At 42.0% G+C, this 24,180-nt stretch overlaps 1 protein-coding gene across 3 annotated transcripts in view; it reads right to left on the bottom strand.

The window, feature by feature from the left end:
- The window catches only part of SYTL5 (synaptotagmin like 5), a 76,446-nt gene extending 53,968 nt beyond the window's left edge, over positions 1-22,478 (bottom strand). For all 3 annotated transcript variants that reach the window (XM_054291274.1, XM_054291273.1, XM_054291272.1), the window contains exon 1: positions 22,413-22,478. The gene's annotated coding sequence lies outside the window, so the exon portion shown is untranslated. The remainder of the gene's footprint in view (positions 1-22,412) is intronic.
- Between the last annotated feature and the right edge of the window lie 1,702 nt (positions 22,479-24,180).

A 24,180-nucleotide genomic window follows, 5' to 3' on the forward strand; every position in this document is an offset into this window, starting at 1 on the left:
CTGGGAAAAATGCAAACCTCTCCTAAAAGGATAGGCTTTGCTCTAATCTCCATATAATATGTAAAGAGAACATTAATTTCTTGAGTCAGAGTAAAGCAAAGACCTGATATGAGGTGTGCAGAGGAAGGAGGCACTTCTTTCATTCCTGCTCCACTGTGACATGATCCCAAGGCTGTATGGAAGTGAGCTTCTCAAGCAGGTGGTTGTTGTCTCATGAGAAGGTAGAAAAGACTTTCCCCAAAGCTTTTGCCACTTCTCTTACCCCATAGAAATATATCTCCAGAATGGAGTTTTACTCTTTGAAGCCATTGTTGAGGGAAAATACATTAGAAATAACATGCCCTTATTAGCATAAGGCAGCAAAATTAGACAAAAATTAATAAAAAGGTACAGTTTATCCTGCACATAACTGCATCCACTGCACACAGGAACCATATCTATCCAGAGAGCATTTGCTCACCCTCCCAAGACAAAAGAATTAAGAATTGCCTAAAAAAAAGCAACAACACAAAAAAGTAGGAAAAAAAAGCTTTACAGTGTGGAAAAACACACCACTTATTTTTGCTAGCTCTAATCACACAGTTGTTTGTAACAATTACAGCATCCCCAAAACTGAACCTCCCTGAGGAGCACCAGTTCAGAGGCACAGGAGTGATGGTGAATCCACTTCAATCAGTGAGGTTTGCAGTTACCACAGGCACTGTGACCATCAATGTTCCTCCTGGGCATCCTCCTGAGCCCAGCAAGACAACTGTCACCTGCACTCCAAAACACCTTTGCTTCATCTCTCCCCCATCTTCCTGGGAAGGAAGAGAAGCATCCTGCTCCCTAGAGACAGAGCTGAAAGGAAAGGAGAGGAATTATCCTCTTTTCTTCAATGACTCTGTCATCAAATTGCCTGATGCAAGAAATTGCTCCCATTGCTGAACCATTATGTTTACTTAGCTGGAAGCCAGGACCTGGAACAATTTAGTGACTCAGCAAGAGAGGAAACATTTTTCACATGCACTGACTGCTGTGGCACAGGACCCACAGCATTGCCTCACATTGAGTGACAGAGCCTCCACCTGCTGCTGGCAGGGAGTTCTTTGCCAGCAGAGAAATATTGCTTGCACTACACATATTTACTAGCATGGGTGTATTTAGGATAGGCACAAACTGTATCTTCATACTGGTAAGGAAATTCCTACCAAGAGCAGCTGAATGCAGCATGGTGTGGTGGCTGTAATTGGCTTTTGCCACTTTAGAAGCTGAGATGGATCATGTCCTGACAAGGTACCAATCACTGCTTGAACCAAAGCTGCATGAGGTACAACAGCCTAGCTGGAAACTCTGCAGGAACAGGATTAATGGCATTACTGACTCTTCCCTGTGCTTCAGGAAGCCACCTCCCAGCTCAGTGCTGGCACTGTGGATCACAGCATGGTGAATCTAAATCCAGTGCACACAGCTTCAACACTCAAATGAAAAGAGGCACATATCATACATGTGCTGCTTAAAACACACAAATCCTCTGTACACTGAGTTCATTCACATGGGGGTCTGAAGTAAAACTCAAAACTAAGGTGGCATCAGTAGGCAGCCACCAAAGCATGGTCCACATCCACATCCACATCCACAGCTGTTTTTCTCTTAGGCAGCCACCAAAGCATGGTCCACATCCACAGCTATTTCTCTTTTTTGAGGCCCACAGACACATGTAAGCCAATGATGGAGGAAGGAGGGGAGGGCTGCCCACATTAATTCTAATAAAATGGCAGGAAGACATAAAAAGGCACAAATATAAAGCTTACCATGCTGAAACTGTAGTGCCCAGCTTGGTTTCTCCTGCTCTCACTTAGGCATGCTGCTTGCAGAATGCCATGAACAGGAGCAAGAAAAACCAGCTTCACTTCCTAGCAATGTGTTTGCAGAGGGCACACGCCCAGGTGAGCAAACCAAGCGTCAGCAGGTGCTGAAGGACCAGGAAATGCTTGCTGCACAAAATCTACAAATTTGTAAGGTGAGATAGAGCCAGTCAAGACACCAAAGTCAAGTGGCAAGAAAGGGAAACCAAGCCACACTTGTTGAATGTGATCTTGGTTAATTGCACATGGATTGGGCTGAGTGAGAGCTCTGGTCAGTATTACAATGTAAATAGTGAGCAGATTCTTTGGCTAAGAGCAATCCTCAAACACCTTTAGAGTAAGAGCTGGAAGTCATGTATTGCCATAAGGAAAGGATCATGTCCAAGTGACAGCAACACTGTTTGAAGAGTCATTTAAAGCACAAGTTGGTATCAAGTGCACTGGAATGAACACAGGCTGAGAGGGAGGCTGAAAATATGATTCCTTAAGTCTGCTGCTTTCTAACCAATGTAGTATGAGAGCGTTTGACTTCAGAGTAATTAGAAAAACTCAGATTTGCTAATCAAACAAACCCAATGGATTCAGAAGCAGTTCATTTTTCAGGTCGGGCACAATTCCAGCTGTCTGCAAATGTCTTGGCTGAGCTGTCATGTCCCTCCCTACAGGAGTGCAGATCTCTGCAACCACATGCAATGCCTGTGAGCTATATCTAATTTCTACAATTACTGTAATAATATTTCCAAACCAAAATCATGAGTGTTTAAAGACTAAAGCAATAAAGTTAAAGCTCATTAAGTCTATGGAGCAGACCTTGCTGTGTAAGAAAGCAGTAAATTAACTTGCCTGACTGTGCAAATAAGAGAGCTAGGACTAAGCTCAGCACTGACAACCTGACCATTCATTAAACATTGCTCCTTCTGCAGGTCTCACCCTGATTGTTTTTCAGCCTTGATAGAAAGCATTAAGTAGCACAAAAAAAAAAAAAAAAAAAAAAAAAAAAAAAAAATTAAAAAAAAAATTACATGTTTTGTTTCCCTGCTGTAGAAATTTAGGCTCATGTAACTGCACAGTCAGGTTACAAGCCTCAGGAACAGAGAACAGCAATGCCCAGAAAGAGCTCATTGGAGACACTGCTGGCTGCCACCCCACAAGCTTGGCTGATTTTTCAAACTGGGGAAAATGCAGCAGCCATTCAGGCAGGGGATCAAGTGCAGAACAAACCACAGGTAGAGAGAACACCAGGCAGTTTGTTGGGAAACATAAGCTCATGGTCCTTAGAGATCCTACAAAACAATGAAAGAATTTAACTCCTTCAGAGATGCTTTGGAATAAACAAATATCTAAGAATATTTTCTATATTAAGAGAAGATTCAGGGGTGTGACGGTCTTCACAGGGGTCTCAGGCTGAGGAAAGAGGCAAGGATTTGACTCCATGTTTCAGAAGGCTTGATTTATTATTTTATTATATATATTATATTAAAACTATACTAAAAGAATAGAAGAAAGGATTTCATCAGAAGGCTAGCTAAGAATAGAAAAAGAAAGAATGATAACAAAAGCTTGTGGCTCGGGCTCTGTGTCTGAGCCAGCTGACTGTGATTGGCCATTAATTAGAAACAACCAACATGAGCCAATCCCAGATGCCCCTGTTGCATTCCACAGCAGCAGATAATCATTGTTTACGTTTTGTTCCTGAGGCTCCTCAGCTTCTCAGGAGGAAAAATCCTAAGGAAAGGATTTTTCATAAAAGATGTCTGCTACACAGGGGAATCCATCATGTTTAAAAAATTTATTTACAAACAGGAGGCAAGGAGTGGGAAGAATGACACAATAGGGTGGGAACCTTTTTCTTTTGTTTTGCTCATGATTGGGTAAATATGGTTTACCTTCCTGGTTGAGTATTCAGCCAGAAAAGAAGACACTTCCCAGGGCAAGAATGGAAAGAAAATTCAGTGTGTCAGTTTGCCAAATCAAAGAAACCAAACAGATCTGAATCAAAGAATGAATGAAGGAAAAATACTTCTGCTATTGTTAAGCAAATAGCATCTGTGCAATGTTAAGTCAGCCATGGAAATATGAGTTAGGGCTTGAGTCATCTCAGTGTTATTACTTAGTCACAGTGTGTGAAGGCAGCAATTCATTCAGTACTGAACTTTACCTTACTACGTGTAGGTTAATCCCTGTATCTTTGTACTTTCTGTGATGAAGTGGAAAGAGAAGCAGTAAACTGAGGTCTAGAATAGAATGGATTTATACACAGTTGTAAAAAAAGTTCTAATCTTCACCTTACACATTTTGCTTAATGCGTAAATTATGAATTTAGCCAAGACTCACCATTATGAAGTTTAACTAAGACAAGAAAATGTGTCAATTTTTTACTTCTAAAAATCTGTAGCACCCTTTCCCCACATTATAATACACATGGTGTTTTGGGAGCAGGAAAAAACCTCTTGACATTGAATTATTGTAGAAAATGAAAGCAAGTACAATGCCAGCAAGGTTCCTAATTCTTCTTTCTAACTACCAGTGTTTCTTTACAATATCAACACAGTTCAGGGAAAGTTAAATTGACACATATGGTGCTATGACATGACTGCATTTGACACCAGGATCACAGGAATGGAGCATCTCACACAGGACACCCAAAAGCCCCTCTCATGTCCATTACAGACCTGGTCACAAACTTTATTCATCGTCCTTAAGTTCCCTGAGTTTTCACTGGGTTTTGAGGCTGCAGCCACCACCAGGTGTTGTGAGATCCCTGGGGCAGTGGTCTGTGCTGCAGCGCTGTTACAGGAAGCTTCTTCTGACATGAAGTGGAAAATGCATGGTAGAACAAGTGGACTATTTGCATTACTTAACAAGATCCCTCATAAAAATATCTGTTTCTTTTAACTGCAGCAAGTGATTGACTGAAATATCAGCAGGTGTACTTGATTTTTTTTTCCCCAGCAGAATTTGCTCACCAAAAACCAGCAGCAGATATGCTGCACAGAAATGGATGATGGTTCTTCAAACACACAATAGAAATCTATTTGTATCTTCAAATTCAAGTATTTTCATTAATTTGCTGGACTAAGAGTACTCCAAAGGAAGTGCCTTCACTTCTGCAAACATTTCATTTTGCAGAAAAACTCATGACTCATCTGAACTTCAGTCCACTTGAAAAAAAAATAAATCTTTTATTGATTTTGCTTTTTTCGTGAACAAACCAAAATGAAATTCTCTCTGAGCTCTGCAAGAGGGCTGCAGGAAGATTGCTGAGGAACTGCTGCAGAGTCAGAGAGGAGAGAAGCAGAATCTACAAGAGGAGACATTTGGGAAAGCATCCACCAAGACAGTGAAACCCACTCTGGGCTTGGGGAGAAGATAACACAGAGCTGGTGTGTGAATGAGGAAAGGTGCATGTGGAGTGTGTGTGTAGGAGATGAAAACCCCTATTCTTCATAATTTCAGCCTGTTTGATGCCTTTCTGCCAACAGGGTGGTGTAGTAACACTCATTTTACATTATACTTGACAGTGACTTTCTATTTGATTTAACAGAGATACTAGATTTGCATTTTAATGAAAAGATCTGTTTGATCTCCACACATCCCAAAGGTATCCCATCATACAGTATATCACTTCTCTCTGTAGAGGTGTGAAAAGTCCTTAGGAGATTCACCTGTGCAGGGCAGAGGTGGAGATCAGGATGGTTTGGGCATTTTGGACTAGGTAATCAATAAAGGTCCCTTCTGATTCAAACCATGACTCTATTCCATGATTTCTCTAATTTCTTCTGACCTAATAATTCCAGTCCCTCTCTATAAGCAGCAGAGAGAGTTAGGCATTTCCAGGGCATGACTCACCTTATCTTTCTTCATACAAACATTTCACAAAGGTCAGAGGAGCCCCTGTCTGGGAGCATCCATTTCTCTCCACTGACTGTGATGGGGATGAAGCACGACTGCCTCAAAAACACAGGCATGCAAAACATGTGAGCAAATGTGTCCTACCTCTCATTTCCAGCATAAAATGGGCTGCTCACAAGGACATGTGTCCAGACACCTACCAGAGGATATAAACAGCCTAATCAGAGAATGGGATGAGCTTGGACTGTTGCCTTGATTTGTTTTACATTAAATACAATGCTACAATGTTTTTCTCTACAAGCAGCAGATAAAAGTAACAAGTCTGTAAAATCTTCCATAAAATGAATCAGTGTGTTCCTCCGGAGTATCTGCCTCAAAATGAACATGGCCAGAAAGTCTGCATATATAAGAATAGAATTTTTTCCAAAATTCTTGTGGCAGGCAGGAAAAAGCCCCACAAAAACCTAGCTAGAAGATATATTCTCATAGGTGACACTGCTGTCTGTCTGAAGTCTGGGTTGTGCATCAGCTGTCAGAGCCATAGGGATCCCTTCCAGCTGGGCACAGGAGGTAGTGGACTATATGGAGTTTCTTTCAGCTTCCCAAGGTGAGATTTGCAATAAAATGTCCATCCAGACCAGCCCAAAGTAGCAGGAGATGCTCTGTGGGGAGCAGCCATGTGTGGTTTATGGCTGAGGAGCAGAGTTGGATCAGTGAGAGAGGAGCTGGGCTCTGCTGCTGGATCTCTTTATGAGCCCAATGAACCCACAGAGCCCTTCAGCAACAGCCTGCATGGACTGTCTGCCAGCAGCAGGCACAGCTCAGCATCCTTTTTCACTCACTGTATGACAAAGTGGCAGATTCCTCTGAGAACACTGTTATTCAAACCAGAGGAACATCTGGGATGGCTTTGATTGCCATTTTAAAGCTCTGCCCGTGCAGTGCAGCCCATCCAGTGCCTCAGATGGGCGTCCCCCGAGGCAAAGCCATGCAGCTGAAGCTGCCAGTGCTGAACAGACTGTCTGGCTTCTGTCTACTTTGCACAAAAAGCAACCACAACTGCTTGGCAGAACAGTCTCCAAGAGTGGTCACTGAGCAGCAGCCAGGGACAGGGCTGGAGGAGTGAAGGTCAGAGCTGCACCAGGGATCGCTGTGTGGGAAGCGCTCCAAGCCAGGAGGAACTGGGGGCAGCTGCTAAAGATCACTTTAGAGAACATGACAGGAGAGGCCAGATGTCCATTGCAGAAATGCCTTATGAGACCTGAGGCCTCGACCAGTCTTTGCCAGCAATCTGAATTTTTCAAACAAATGACATCTGATACACACAATACTATGATTGTTTTTGATAACTCTAAGGAAAGGATCAGAAGCTTTCTCATTCACCCTTCTGGCTGTGATCTGCCAAGGCAATTCCATTATATAATTACATAACAATATAATAATAATTCCATAATTCCATATATATAGTGGGTGCTGTACAAACAGCAGGAAGATACAGAAGCTCCCAAGAAGCAGCTCCTACTCCAGCACAGACCTTCAATCATGTCTCTTCACTACATGTCCCCTTTGTTGCCATACCATACACAACATAAACATCTCCCTCTTTCCAGTTAGATGTGCAATTCCAGTGGCATCAGAAGCAAAAGGGTTCAAGAACCTGGAAGTGAACTTCCAGACTGTCTGCCCATCCTTGGGCTACTTGTCCAAATTTGCAGAAGAACAGGTGCTGGGCACAGGAAACTACTACTGGGTCATCAGCTTTTAGGTGAAATGGGAAAACAGAAATTATTCAGAAGAAAGACTACACAAAGCTGCATTCACAGGGTATTAATCACAACTTGACCTTTCTGCAGCAGTTTTATACCTCCTTGTGACCAAGATTTACTGCAGCCATCTGCATAAGTGTTTCAGCCTTTCAATTGCATTTGCAATATAGACAGCTTGTGCCACTTGAAATTATACCAAAAGTTGTCATTATGTGTGAGGGTTAAACTGCCCAGTGGTCAAGGTTTGAGACAGAAAGTGCAGTGGATGCACACTTATAGTAGAAAATCTAGAAAAATCCTGCAGAACAGAACAAGTTCTCTGAGATGGTCAGTGTGCACAGAGAAGGCAACTAAAGTCTGCCAGCCCAGAAGGGGAAGTGGCCCCATGTCCTCACCTGGAAAGAACACCTCCAGGATGGCTGGGACACAGTCAGGAGCTGCTGATAGTTGTGTCTCTTGCCACTGGTGCTGGCTCTTGCTACCCCACAGCAGCCATCCCATCACAACTTGCCTGTAAAGCCCATTTCCTCCTTTACCAGTACAGGTTTTGAGTGCTAAGGACATATTTATGGAAGCCTGGTTAATAATTTTCAGTGTGAATAGGGCTGCATTTTTTCCAGTGATCCAGTGCTAGTTACCCATGTTCCACAGCTGAGCATTTCTCCTCACATATCATGTGCAGCAGCCATAGTTTCATAGATGCCTTCAGGGAGTGCATAGAAATGATAAGGACACAAATTTTAGCTTGGGACTATTGAAAGGTTAATAAGATTTATCTGTTCAATCACTGACTCACTCAGAGCAGAGATTTGGGGTAGGTTTTGTTATTTTCACAGTCAGTGTACCAGCTTTCTGCTGCACACAGCTCATGCTCTCAGCCTAGCAGGGATCCCTCTCAAAAGGATTCCTAAATGCACCTTGTCAGGGCCAGATTACCAAGATACTCTGGGAAAAAAAAGCCTCCGTACATGATAAATAGACATGACTGTGGGAGAGGAAAAGACTGATTTTTTTTGTGATTTATGCCATAATAGATCAAGTGATCTTTCCAGTCTGCTGGTTTTGGAACACCACTCCCCAGTGGATACTGCCCTGTGCTCCTACAAGCAGCTTTTGGGGACAGACAACCATTTGGGTCCCCTCAGAGACTGAAGGGGAAGAACCTGTCAGGACTAGAAATCTGTTAATTTTTGGCTGAAGAATAAGCCTCCCCAGTTTTAAAAGTCCATAGTTTTGACTCTATCTACTTCTTTAGTCTTTCCTCTATGATTACTGCAAACCAGCAAGTTCAAACACACTTTTCCTCTTTAATTTAAAGTCCCTAAGGGAATGTTTCCAGAAAGCAGAGTAAATAACCACAAACAAAAAAGACATCTTAACAAAAACACTTTCTGATCATCCTAAGTGAATACTCTATAGCAACTCTTACCTTTATCACTTGTGAAAATCAGTGATATTCCAATTCTCAGCACTTAAGCTTGTGTGTGTGTGTGTGTGTGCACAATGCCCCTAAGCAATCGTTCCTTTCTTGTGAATGATATTCCTGGAATTCTTCAGGAAACAAAACCAAACCTGTAAGTCACAGCTTTTGGTGCTACCTCAGGCTTTCAGCTGTTCAACATCTTAAAAATATTTCAATTTTTATTCAGCTCACTTGGCAGTATGAAAAGATTTTTAAAATACACAACCACAAATCTTGTTTTCCACAGGATTCCTGTTCCATTCAACAATCAGGAAAGATAATGGCAAGGCAGCTGCCCAAAATTTCTTCCAAGTTCCACCATTCAGCATAAAGCCCATGTCTCATACGTGAGGTTTTATATCTTACTTGTAAACACATATCCATGTGTACAAACACAGATCTTTATACAAAAATTTTGATATATTAATTTTTATTTAGAAAACTAAAATCCTGTAAGTTAAAAGCAGATCAGGAAGGGAAACACTTTGGAAATCAAAATATCTTGGTGTCTGACACTCCAGTTACAGACAGCCTGATTTTTCAAGTGTATAGTGTATCTATTATCCCACATTATTTTCAAGAAACTCATGGATACACAGCAGTTTGTGTGTCGTGTCCTGAAGTACAAAATTCTTCACTTGGTTATAGGGAACAGAAATCCTTCACTCATCCTCTTCCTTCCTTTCAAATACTCCTCCTTCCAAAAAGCCACAAAACCTTTTTTTTTAAGAGAAAACCCTCCATATTTATCTTTTACATATTTTTAAATATATGAACACCAGTGCAGAACTGTAGAGCAATGACTGTGTTTAACAAAAAGTGATTGTGAACAGGAAAACTGATAAACTGGAAAACCAGTTACAAGTAATAAGATAATATTTCCATATTCCTATTCATTAGAGCATCTAAAATCAACTGGAAATTTGAAACTCTTCTCAACAACATTCATTTACAAGCATCATCACTATTCTAAACAAAATAATTCCCACATAGAAGATTAGTAAGAGAAACTGAGAAAGTCTGCCATGGAAGCTGAATGTCCTTTCCAGCTGTGAGACAGCCTCCTCTTAGAAGACACTACAAGATACGTATTTCTACAAGCTTTTTCTTATGTAAGATTTAAAAAATATGCAGAAATTAAACAAAAATGTTGAAGTCAGAGAGAATGTTATTAGGGCTGCATAATGCGCAAGGAGAAGCAGTAAAATCCAGGAAAAGCCTACATTACAAATTGAAAATACAATAAGCTAAACACAACTAATGTAGCTTTGTCTTTGCCCCACATGATTTACTGAATGAGAAGCACAGCCGTGTAAAGAACACACCTCAGGCTATTAAAAGCACATGGAAAGAATAAAATACCCTCCCCCAGTGTTAGGGGATTGCACTTGGAAAGAAATCATTGAAGTTTCTCAACTGCTTCAAATTTATCTCAAAACCTCAGACCAAACCCAAAACAAGAGAAGCCAACCTGATCCCTTCATCAACCTGCAGTCTCTCTGTAGGGGTAATTCAGTGTTAAATACTTGTTGAAAATGATATCTGAAGACAAGATTAATCTGTAATATTTAATCTGTTACTGAGAGAACTGCAAGACATTTCTGAAATGATGGATCACCCTTAGAAAGGGTGATCACTTCTCTTTAATAATGAGTCCTAGAAACTCCAAGCCACATTTTAACAAATATATTCAAATTCTCAGCCTCTCCCTCCACTTCTTCATCTCTTGTATTTATAAATAAACTACCTGCAGCATTACAGCACAGCCTCTTAAAAAGAGAAGCACAGTACACTATGAAACAATTCAGGATGGGAGATGGAAGAACTTTCTGGTTGAACCCAGCATAGTTTAGCTGTCTGTCTGATGGCACAACTCTGCAGTGCAGCTGTGCCAGCCCATAGGTCAAGCACAGCATGGACTGCAGCACTCACAGAGAGAGCACAGGATGCTGAGCTGCTTGCACAGAGCATCCTCAGGAGGGTCTCCTGCCACAAGCAAACGTGGTGCTCAAGCAGGGAGCACCTCTCCATTAATAACAACAAAATTTTAAGCTTTCCTTGAATTAAACTACAGCTTGAGCACTTTTTTTTGGTGCATAGGGAGGGAAAGGGGTTGTAGGTTGAACTGTGCTTTTCTGCAGAAAGGGTCAGCCTTTAGATCATTAGATTTTCCAACAAGACATTGCCAACTTTGATATGTTCTGGTAATGTTACTCAATAGATTTGGCAAACTGATAAACAGACACACTATAGAAATTCATTTATCAACATTCCATTCTTCCTTTCTCAAGAGGAATTTTACCATTGGAGATGCAGATCTTCCAAATCTCCTCTATCTGTAAGATTCACCCAACTCCCACCTTAAGCTCCTTTATTGTTCAGTTTCCCTCACAGCAACCCATGTGCTTTTCCCCACCTGTGAACAAACACATCTGGTCAGCTCACCACACATCTGCCAGATGAGGTAAGAGGAGGACAAAATCTGCTTTGCAGCACCACACCTGTACACCTCTCCTGGTCTGTAGCCCACCAGGGAGCCCAATTCAGTCTCCCTGTGCAGATCCAACCCTTCCGAATAGCCCAAAGTGCATGGGAAGCATCCATCCCACAGCTCAGGGCAGAGGTGTTCCCGTGACACAGTGAGGGATACAAGTCTGCACATCAGAGGAAGAGAAACAAGAAGTTTGGAGATTGTGCGGGCCAAGGATACCTTGCCCACATGTGAACACAATCTGATTTTCCAGGCTAGAATCTCCCTGGGATTCTTGGCAGATAAAGGAGAGGCTGTCTCTGTCTAATCACTGAGATGATCTCACATGTGGGATGTTCTCCTCAATTGTTTGTGAAGTGAGTAAGCCAGTATACTCAAAAAATATTCTGTTTAAATAAAAAAAAAAATAAAAACCTTAATTACTTATACACAGTCCAAATGTTTGGGAACAGGGATGTCCTTCCCACAAAGGCAAAAGGAGAGGCACAATTAAATTTCCAGGTCTCTAGGTGTGGACTAAAATTGGTTTAATAAATGAATTCATTCCCCTAGATGCACTAAGTACTGTTACAAACTGAAGATTACTCATGAGCTGCTGAGGAGACAAAGGGAAGATATGATTAAATATGAAGTGTATGAATGCTTTTAGATACTGGAACATTCCCTCCAGCCTGCAGAAGGAAGATTAGCTGGCCACTTTGACACAGGCTACTCAGACTTCTCATTTTCCTGCTGCCACAGAATTGGGTAAGGAGGATTTAGACTGTAAGATTCAGCAGAATTCTGGGGAATACATGATATTTCATTTTATATGTGCTCATATATATAATATCCTATGAAACCAGTCTCAAAATCCATACACCAATTTACCTACTCTGACATCTGTCTTCTATTGAGCTCTGAAATTTTCACCAGCCTTTCATGTATTCTTCTGCTGTAGTAGCAGGCAAAGCTCACTACAATTAATTTAAAGGCATTTAAAGGCAAATTTAGTATTACTTAGCTCTCTCCAACTCTTCAGTTGGATTGTGTCTCCTCAGTAATGTATTACAGAGATTTCTAAAATAAAAGTTCGATCTATACAAGTAATTTTCATGCATGTTATTATAAAACCTCCAAATTCTTGGGAAGTTTCTTGAATGCTTTTGTTCTGTGATATTTTGTCATGCAAATTATCAGTTCACCTCTGCTCATGAGAGCACCTAAACCCATGCAAAAATATGGAAAGGGAAAAACCTCCAAGAGGAGTAGCAGGCTGGTACAAAGATGAAATAAATGTAAACTACAGCAAATCTCTCAACTTCTCTCTGCTTCTGCTTGCAGCCAGCACAGGGAGAACTCCATCTCCTGGTCCAATAGGTTGTGCCAAGGAAAAACAGGGGTTTAATGAATGAATAAATGAATTGCTTTACTTTGTCATAGGTGTACACAATTTCCATTTTCACAAATTCATACACAAGTTTCAGGACAAGGACTTCAGGCTTAAAAGGATAGGAAACATTTTCCGTCAGGGAACACTTTTTTGCAGATGTTGTTAAAATTTTTCTGGTTAAAACCATATTTTAAGCTTGTGGAGGAAGGCATAGCTCATAGAAGTTCAGTAAGTCTTAGAAAAGCTACCAATACATGAAAACAAACTTCCCAATGGTCAAATCTGGGAAATTTTGGAAGAATGTGGAGAAAAAAAACCCCAAAAATTAAACAAAAAACAACCATAAGCACAAAATAAAATAAATACAAAACAAAAAATATATTATTTGCAGGAGGTATTAGGCAACCTGATCTATAAGAATTGCTGGTTATGCCACCTGCATCCAAAAGAGTCAATTCCATCTATTTTCACTCTTAACAGAAGGGAGGTTCTTTCAAGACTTCTACAATTATCTTTGTCCTTCTATCACCATCCATATCCTTCTATAAGCATCCCTTTGTCATCCCTAAAGAAATTCAAACTTTGGGACAGCTGAGACTACTTGCTTAGTTAGCAGAAGGAACACTACACACCAAAACAATTCCTTTGATGACTTTCTCATCTAAACCAATACTAGAAATGGTGCTAAAGTTAATTAAACTGTAGACTGAGAGAACAAGGCACTGAAATCTAAGACCAATATCCTGGGGTATCAGAATAGAGACATCTCAGTTTGGGAGGTTTCACCGAATTTAGAAAGCTGGCTTTGATTTTTAGACTATCACTTGTATTAATTGCAACAATCCAGACACAAATTTAACTAAGGAAGCACAGAGGCACTGGTTTCATTTAAGTTTTGATTTATGGACAGTTGTGGGAAGGAAAAAGAAAGAATTCCTTGGTATTTGCTCCATTCTATCTGTACTTTCTGGCATAATGTAAATGCTCTCATGTTTTGGTCTCAGAGAGCAAGAAAAACTGCACTAGCATAGGTCATGAAATGTATCACAGTTAATGGTTGTGAGCCTTAAACACTATTTTGCTGTTTTCCACCTGGATAACTTCTCTCACTTTTTTTTTTCCATTTTGTCACAGCTTCTCTCACCCTAACCCTACTTGAGGCACATAAATAATTGAAGTTATTTAATGTGGGGAAAGTGTAACAATAGTCATTGGCAAAGTCATTCTGTCTTTAGTGCTCCACGGGAATAAAAGATTGAAGAGCAATTGTGCCAGGGGTTGGAAAAGGGACTCTGAGGGTGAAATAATTAGACCTGTGAAAAACTATCTGGTTTTGCTAGAGCTCAAAGCTATTATTTCCATCGTGTTGCAGCCATTGTGACTGCAGCAATCATTCTGTTCACACTCAGTCTAGACTACTCAAGCCAATCCAGTTTAGATGTTTTTCCAATGCAGAACCACCACAAGCCTTGGAAAGCCTAATTTGATTGTCAAGGTTGACATTAAAATCTGTCCCTGTGAACATGCACATCTCAGTTTTGGGTTTTCATTAAAGATTGAGAACTACCAGCCTCCAGTTCTGCTTCCAGCCTCCAGCAGATTTCCAGATGTGCAGGGGTTCCCACATGTATGTCCATGTGTGAGGGAATGAACCATTTAAATTCATGTCTGGAAGGACACCAAAAGGACTCTCCCCACCCATTGTGTCAGACAGAATTGCCCATGAGAACAAAGATCCCAGTTTAAACTGCTTTAAATACAGAATCCAACCCGTAGTATAAACTGATCGTCTCTGCTGAAGAAACTGAATTGTTATTATGTTGTTCATTTGGCTTCAGCTCCATTTTTAGTTTCCCTCATACCCAACACTTTTAATGCAAGGTTGTGTTACAGCTGTTGGAGAAAAACCAAAAGGTCTCAGGTAGCCAGGGTACTGCAGCAAAACCAGCACAGCCCCTGAGCACATTAAGGCATACTCTTCCTCTTGTAGGATCACTGGGCATGTTTTCACCCAAAAAGCACGATTTTTAAAATTTAAATTTGTTTCTAACATCACAAATACCGCACAGCATTTCATTATGACACCATCATGACTATGTTGACCTTCTATTGACATTTCATTTTATGCCAGGGCTCAAAAACACAATGGGAGAAGTCAACCTTGGCTGCTGATGATTGTATACTGCAGGGCACAAAACCCATAGATGGAAAGCCAAAATTGTGCTGTACCATACTGTGTATTTATCAAATCAACATCCTCAGATTCCATCAGGTATTAACTGGAGATGCAGATTTAATAAGCTGGGTGGGTCAATGCAATGGGATCTCGTAAATAGCAACAGATATGTGATAATGTAATACTATGGTCAGAGTCTCTTAATTTATGGATGTAGACATTTTATAGTTTAAAAAGTAATTACATTTGGCTAATCCAAAAACATTTGCTTGACTTGTGACTGACCAATTGAAAGAATCTAATTTTTAGATTGCTGTGCAGTTGGCTTATTTTCTTTTTGTACTATCCATAGGCACTGGTAAACAAAATACATCAAACCACAGGGAATAAATTTCCATGTTAGAGGTATTTTCCACTGCTATTTTTAGGTACTCTTTCAAAAGAGCAAGTTTCTGTCTCTGCTTTTAAAATGAACCACAAACTGATCAGGTATTCAAGGTCCTTCAAAACTCAATAGAAACACACTGGGAGCCAAGACACTCTTCCTAAACCACAAACACAGGTTGCTAATTGTCACTGGCCTCCTGCTTAGTCTTGTAACTGGATATTTTGTTATGAGAACTACTGATTAAACCACAAAAATCTTGCATTCCTGGCTGTGTGAGGCTGCCACATGATGATACATTATTCTGTCCCTCTTGCCATTCCTCTGTTCCTTGAATGTCACAGTGAAAACCTTCAACCTGCTCTCATTCCCTACACATTAATAAAAGCCAGATTTTCAAAAGGGGATTTTTTGAGAATGCCAAAAACAAACTCAGTTTGAAAAAGTGCAAGTTTATACATGAGGTGTGGTTTGCTGCCAAGGAGAATCAGAAGAATTGTATCAAATCAGAAGGCAAGAGTATCAAAAAAGAATTGGAGTACTTTTAGCTTTTTGAGCTTAGGGCAATCAAAAACACATGTGCTACACACAGCATGTACAATAAACTATTCCCCAATAACCCCCTTGTGCAATTAAAGTGCTCTCATTTTTGCTGAACTCATGGGGTTTTCATAGTTGAGATCAGCTGTTCATGTGCTGGTAATACACATTGACTCACCCCAAATAAACCTGCAATCATCCATGACATGCTGTCTGGTGGCTGCTTTTGGTATCAAACCAAATATGATATTGCACAGATTTAAAGTTCAGAAACAGTTATTGGTGTTAAACATTACTTTTTCATGGAGAAGGTCAGAAGAAAAAAGCATTATTAGTGATATTTCTATGCATTGTAAGGTGGCCCACTGCAGACACAGTGACCCTCTGAATCAATCTACAGTATGTTTAAAATTAATTTAATGAAATTATTCTGTCTTGAGTAGCAGACCTAGCTCAGATCAATCCCATCAGAAACCAAGATGTGAATGAGTGCAGAGGCTCAATGACTGAAATCCAGAACCTCCATGAGCTCAGCAGGCACAGGAATGGCACAGAAGACACACTGCATGGCTCAGAGGGAAAATTTTTACAGGTCAATGGTCCAAGACTTCACCAAGCCTGATTCTGAATTCTTAACTGCTTTTGCTCCCAAACACAGTCTTTTCATATTTGGAAACACAGTGTGGCAAAATAATATGAAAATGTTTTCACAAAATTAATCAGAAGTGAGTTCATAATTTCAATTCAAATACAAGGACTCTAACATTAATTATTTAGACACTTAATTGAGAATGTGCACTTTCAAACTAGCCTACCACAAATCATGTTGATGTGTGCCTGCTCTCTTCCACAATAAAAGTGAAATGTCACTGGCAAGGTCATGGTTTAAAGGGATTTCATGGCAAACAGCAAATTCCTGCAAAGTTGGAGGTTGTAAGAAAAAAGGTTTGTAAGAAAAAAACTTGAACAAGAGGGAATTGTACTTTATCATGGATGTTACCATTTAAATAATTTTATTATAGATTCTCACAATCTTAACCAAAACAAACCCCTGCTCAGGAAAAATCCCCTCAGGAAAAAGAGGAAATCCAAAGGAATTTTATTTCTAGTGCCCAATGCTGACAGCCCAGATGAGGGGAGAATGCCTGGTTAAATCCCCATGAATAAACTCCATTCAGCTGCTGCATCTTCATCTAGGAAAGCCAAAGCCAAACAAGCACTCCCTAAAAGCAGCACAGGGTTTACAAACCCACAATTCCCACCCCTCTTCCAGGGCACTCCTCACTTTCCCTCACCAGCCAGGTGCCACCTGTGTTTGCACAGGGTTCTCAAACTTCTCCACCTTTCTTTGCTGCCATCATTCCCCAGCAGAGACAAAATACCCAGGAGGTACAACCTTCTCCCTTATTCATTGTCAGTCTTACCTAATAAATCATTATTCTTCAGTGCATTAATCGCTGCTCTCCTCCTAACTGCTTCCTACTCATCCATATTGTTCTGACAGTGGGGGTTTCAAAGCTAGACAGAGTTGAGAACTGCATTCCCATTAAAAACTAATTTTTCCCCCCTCTAAAACTTCACATTGGTAGCAACAACAAAGAGAGCTCTAACCTGGATAAAGATGCCAACAGCTAACAGACATTTTCACTACTGTAGCATCTGAATTTTAAAATATTTAAAATGCATCTGTAGAATAAAGGAATAGAAATGCTCCTTGAGAGACAAATATACTTGCATTTATACTTCAGAGCATGACTAGAGTCAAGAAAGCTGTTTCAGAGTTGGCAACTGTGAAAAACATTACAGAAAAAAGAGCTAGTTTAGAAAACACTGTAAGGAAAAGTGGTTTCTGCAAAGTAACATTGGTTTTTGTTGTATTTTTTTACTATTAATCTTCAGTGCAAAACTCTAATATATTTCAAACCTACAGGCTTCACGAACACTCACTTTCCTCATATTTCTGTCTTCTGGATGACTTTAGACAGGATTAAGACTCTCCATTCCCCACACAAATCTCATGTTTCTGGCTGTTGGTGTTAACACACTCCATGATGCAGTGGTGCCATTGCTGCACTAATGCCCACAGTGAATGGGTGCTAATTCCTAGACCATATATTTTTTTAATTGAACATTTATTTAACTGAGGCCTTCCAAACTGGCATGTGTGTATAAACAACTGTTAATCTTGGCATTATTAGCCTACTTATTTTCTTAATGTTGTGAGAATGGGAATTTGGATCCTTATTTCCTCCATTTTTCTCTTCTCCGACTCACCAGGGATTTTGTGCAAAGATTCAGGAAAATGAATGAGGTTTTAGAACCAATAATAAGTACAAGTCTTCCTGAGACTGAGCACCTCTCAAGCTCTGCAATGGCTGCAGAAGTAGGGAGGCAAGTTCAGATTCAAAGCACATAAAACTGCTCAAAAAGCCATCAGCTGTGTCATGCAGTAACAGCAAACGAAAAATATCATCTCCAAGTGACAAATGGTTTGCTTTCAGACACCAGTTTTTCCCAGATATTCAATAGCAGAACCCTTGGAAGCAATGTTCCCGTGGTCATGGACATTTTCTTCCAGGTTATTCAGGTAACACTTGCAAGGTTTTTATCATACACATAAAAAAACCCCAAACCCAAACATCTCCTCCAAGCTCCACTCTTGTTCAAGCCCTGGAAATACATTGGTGCTGTTCACAATTCCTACACTGTCTCCACCTCAGTATATATTTTATAAATTATATAAAGTCTTGGAGACCCTCATCCTGAGAAATGTTTGCCTCCCAGTGTGGATGCACTGCTACTTACAGAGCCTGCCAGGCACAGCTTGTGCAGGTGAAAGGTGGCAGAGTGATCCAAAAATCACTGGAGCCCCAGGTCAGAGACACGATTGTGTCCAGCTGCATGCAGATCACAAGTCAGCCCCACACAGAATGCAATCACTCCTAAAAAGCACAGGCTGTGGTGGAAGATAATCCCTCACACACCAAAAAAAAAAAAAAAAAAAATTATATGTCAACAATGAGGGATGCCCCAGGTAATTTAAGTGTTCCAGAGGCACGGTTAAGTGAAGGTGCAGAGCAACACCCTTCAAAATAAATAAAATGCTTATTTAAGGAGCTTCCTGTTAATACTCGTTTGTGGAATATAGTTCAAACCACAATGGAATTTTGTTTCATTTCTGATTCCATTTCTGTTTCTAAGCAATACAAAAACCACACCAAGGGAAAAGTTACAAAGCAAATAAAAAGGTCTAGATTAGAGTAATTGAATACAGAAATTTCAGTGCAGGGAGAGAAAGATTAAAGAAAAAAAAAAAAGCCAGACAAATTCAGCTCTCAAGCAATTGATTCTGTCCTGAAGCTGTGCTCCAGCATATGGAAAGCCTCACAAAACAGAGTAGCTCAGTCACACCTAGGACAGACTAAGATATGAGTTTAAAACAGGTGTTGTTTTTTTCTTTAACAGCAGACCCAGGGTGTTTGGAACAGAAAGAATGCAGAAAGCTTTATTGTTATATAGTGTGTGTGTGTGTGTGTGTGTGTATATATATATATATATATATATCTTCCTTCAGTATAAAGAGTTGAGAAAAGTTACTGTGAAATTCAAAGAAATACACACATAAGAGCTTCCTGTGCCTACCAAAAATTACCCCCTACCTACCACCCTTAGAACCAAATCCATGCTGGTGTTCAAGGTCTGTTCTTCCCACTGTGCTTGCCTATTCTGCTTTCCTGTGTTTCCAGGCTCTGGAGGAAGAGCCCCACGAGTGTGCTCATCCCTGCCATGAACAGTTTGATTAGAAGGCAGAGTAAATGTGGGCAAGGCAAAGGGCAATAAAACACTGGAAGCAGTGCTCAGTCACAGCACAGTCCTGCACTGCAGATGTCTTCAGCCATCATTCTAGCAAACAGATTCCCTCCTCCCTCCACCCCACAAGAGCAAATGTCTCACTAAGAGATGGTAGTTTATCCCCAGATATGAAATTTATCTCTCTTGATAAGGAGACTTGGAGCATTATGTAATACAGACATGTCTTTGCAGACAGACAAACAACTGGGGGATTACACCATGACACTGAAAATTGTTCAGTTAGATCCTTCATGCCTACTGTCTTCCCACTGTAAAAAATACATCTACAACCCAAAATTTACATAGAATTTTGGTTAAATATTTCTTCATCCCTAAAGAACTTAAGATTTCAACTACCATAAAAAAGTCAAACATGCTACTATTTCTTAAGGGTAAACATAGTGCTGAAGGCTGCTCAGAAATGTTATCTTGTTAAATATCTTCCAATGTTTAAACACTTTGATAGTGTCTGGGAATTGTACCCACACCTGAGCCTTACAAACCACATTCCTCAAAGCTTACTCAGATCTATGAATAGCAACTCTCACCTTCCGTAATTGCTTAGATGGAAAACAGAAACAAGGAGACCCCTGGATCTAACTGCACTTGGGGAATAATTTATATCAAAGATACACAGAAAAACATCTAGTGAAAGTCTAAGCATTGATGTCACAGAAACACAGAATGGCTTGGGTTGAAAGGGACCTAAAAGTTTATCCAGTTCCATCCCACCTGCCATGGGCAGAGGCAGTTCCCAATGGATCAGGTCACTCAAAGCCCCACCCAACATGGCCTTCAACACTTCCAGGAATGGGTCATTCACAGTTTCTCTGGCAATCTGCTCCAGTACCTCACCAAGCTTATGTTGAAGAATTTTTTACTAATATTCAATCTAAATAAACCCTCTTTCAGCTTAAGGGCATTACTCCTTGTCCTATTATTATATGTCCTTGCCAAAAGGCCCCTGCAGCTTTCTTGTTTCAGTACCCTTTCTTGTTTCAGTACCCTTTAGGTATTGAAAGGTGCTACAAGGTCCCCCCAGAGCCTTCTCCAGGCTGAACAACCCCACCCCTCTCAGCCTGCCCTCATATCAGAGCTGATCCAGCCCCCTGATTATCTTTGTGGTCCCCTCTGCACTCACTCCAGCAGGTCCATGTTGTTCCCATGTTGGGGGCCCCAGAGCTGGAGGCAGCACTCACTGCAGGTGGGGTCTCACCAGAGCAGAGGGGCAAAATTCCCTCCCCTGACCTGCTGCCCCCACTGCTGATGGAGCCCAGGACACGTTTGGCTTTGTGGGACGCAAGGGCACGCAGCCAGGTCACACAGAGCTTGTCATCCACCAAGACCCTAAGGTTCTCCTCAGGGCTCATGTCAGTATTATTAGGCCCTTTTACATCAAGGAAGTTGGGAAGCAAAGGAAGGAGAATGCATGGGGAGTGTGCTCTCAGAGATGATGGAGTTTCCCTGATTATTTGCCTAATCAAGGCAATAAGGGTTCATTATGATCACTTGTTCTGCCCTCCCCTACATAGAGCCCATACTATTCCCCATACTAGGAGTTGCTAGAAATAAACCTGCCTTTAGAAAAACCATTCCTGATTTAGTTTTTTAGTGATGAAAACCTCTAAGAACTTATTTGTCTAATGAATGTTTTTATTTTTAAAAATTTCCCTCTCTAGTCCCAAGATGTTCAAATTTCCAGCACTACTGTTCTTAAACCCTTTTTTTCTTCAGTAAGGAGGCCATTCCTCACCTCAACCTTTTTAGGCAAGAATCTAAACACCACTTCTTCCTTTTGGATCCTCCAAAAACAACATGTGAACATGTGCTCCAAGCAGCTCTACTGCAGGGGTCTTTAAAAGGTTTAATGGGCTGCACCTAGGACAAATCTCCCAGCTGAAGTGCACACAGCAAAACAGAAACACTTGTGCACTTCAGGAGTAATTGTCCACCTGCTCTATCATCTCACATTCACTGAAAGGGCTATTTCCCTGGCAGTCACATTAAAGGTTTCCTGCCAAGAATTTCCAAAAATCACTAACTCTGGGGTGCAGAATCCCTTACTGTTCCCTTGCTATGACTCCACACTTGGCATACTGAAATGAGTGGTGGATAGCTGCATTCAGTATCTATCAAGTATCCAAAACTACTGTCTAATTGGTTCTCATCCTCTGTAATCTATTATTTTCTTTGTATAGCCATAAAATAAAATTGAAGTTATACATTATTGCATTTAAGAATAAGTGAATATATTTTTTAAAGAAAGAAAAATAGAGGCAGCACACGGCAAGAGCCGATCTTCACCTGGACACCCAGAGCCTCTCACCTGCTCAGCGGCACAGAGAAGAACTGCGCTCCCGTTCCTTATTATCCCTCCCACGGCACAACAACCGCAGACGGCACGATCTGCCTCCTGGGGTTTTCACATTGTAGAAAGCATTGCTAAAACACAAAACCCCAACCGAAAACATGCAGGCATTCCCTATCAGGTTATTAGCACCGAAGTACCCGGTCCCCGCAGGAGGAGCCGGACCAGCGCAGCCCCAGCGGGAGGGTCCTCATCGGTACGTGCTGCAGGGTCCCCCCTCGGAGTAAAGAAAAGAGAATAAGAGAGAGCTAAACAAAAACACCCCCCTCAAACCAGTTGCTAATAAGAATGAAGGACTCACCAAGAACCTCGCTGGAGAGGAAAGTCACGTACGAGCAGCACCATCGCCGAGAGCTGCTGCTGCTGCCAACTCGGCAGCGGGGCTGGCAGGTGAAGTCCCTGTGCCGCGGGCTCGGCCCCTGGCTCGGAGCCCGCACCGAGCGCCGACAGCTCCGCACTCCGGCGGGGCACAGCCGGCTCGCAGCTGCCCCGAGGTGCAGGTCTGCCACGGGGAGCCTGGTACAGCTCTGCCACGGCCACCCCGGTACAGCCCTGCCACGGGGAGCCGGGTACAGCCCTGCCACGGCCACCCTGTCCCCGTCCCCGCCCGCGGCACGGCTCCGCCCGGGGCTCCGGGGCTGCCTCCAGCCCAGCCGGAGCCGCCTCCGCCTCGTCCCCCCGCACCTCTCCCGCTGCCGATCCCGCCCCGCGGCCGCGCTCCCGCAGCGCCTCTCGCCGGCTGGGAGCAGGGCAGGGATGCGGGAGCCGGGCCGGGATGTGGGAGCGGGGCAGGGATGCGGGAGCCGGGCCAGGATGTGGGAGAGGGGCAGGGTTGTGGGAGCAGGGCAGGGATGCGGGAGCCGGGCTGGGATGCGGGAGCCGGGCTGGGATGCGGGAGCCAGGCTGGGATGCGGGAGCAGGGCAGGGATGTGGGAGCCGCGCAGGGATGCGGGAGCCGAGGCCACTGTCCCGACCTGCCGGGAGCGGGGCGGAGCAGCCGGAGCGGGGCCGGGTCCGGGCGGGAGCCCCTCCGCAGAGCACCTCTCCTCCCTTGTCCTCTTTCTCCCCTCTCCTCCTTCTCTTCCTTCTCCCCTCTCCCCCTTCCCCTCTCCCTTCCCGTTCCCCTTCACCGCCCGCCCCGGGCGCCGCCGCCGTCCCATGCAGGGGGGACAGTGCGGACCCCGGTCACGCCACCCCATCTCTCCGACGGCGTTGGGAAGGACGCGGACTCCTTTAGTATCATCTCCCAGTTTTCAGCAGGGGGTTAGTAACACGGAACTGGCAGCTCAGGGGGCGATTCTGTGATTTCTCAGAAAGGGGAAAAAACCCGGTATTTACTTTATGGTTTTATGGTTTTTCAACCTTTATTCAACAACAGGTGTATCTGCACTGGGTGAGGGAAGCGTCCACAAGGTAAAATTGTATTTCAGAATATAATAAAAGGCACTTGTCACAGCTGTCCTCCTTACACCCATAGGCAGCACTTATTAAGCTTTATGACCATCACTTCCAATGGTTCAAGAGAGCTGGATTTATCAAACAGCTACAAGTATTACAAAATATTCCAAAATTCAGAAGCAACACAGTGAAAACTGCATCTTGATTCATCCAGATGAATTGAGTGATTCATTTGCCCTCAGGTACCTGAAGAGCTCATATAGCAGGCACCTAAGAAAGATAAGGAAACCAATTTAGCACTTACATGCACATCCTTACAAGTTAAAATACTGTTCTGCAACTGGTGGAATAAACAGAATATGCCACATGAAAATAGTTGAGCCTTTCTTATTCATAGCTGTGAAATTATATCACTTTCAAAAAATTCTGATGCATACAACCAGAATCTCCTGCTCAGCTTTCACATAAAAAATTTAGCATGAAATCTGCAGTTTATGTACAACAGCAATGTAATGTTACTCATTACCCTCAAACTATTTTTTTAAAAATTGCTGGGTTTGTGTTACTTCAAATAATGCATGTGTTGAAAAAAAATATTATTGGGAGGTACAATATTTACTTGGCTAGTATATAAACACAGCACCTTTGAAGGATAATTTGAGTTTGCTACA

Source organism: Melozone crissalis, unplaced genomic scaffold (assembly GCF_028551555.1).
Source record: "Melozone crissalis strain CALT ecotype California unplaced genomic scaffold, PUWL_Pcris_2 ptg000090l_1, whole genome shotgun sequence".
NCBI classification, from domain to species: Eukaryota; Metazoa; Chordata; class Aves; order Passeriformes; family Passerellidae; genus Melozone; species Melozone crissalis.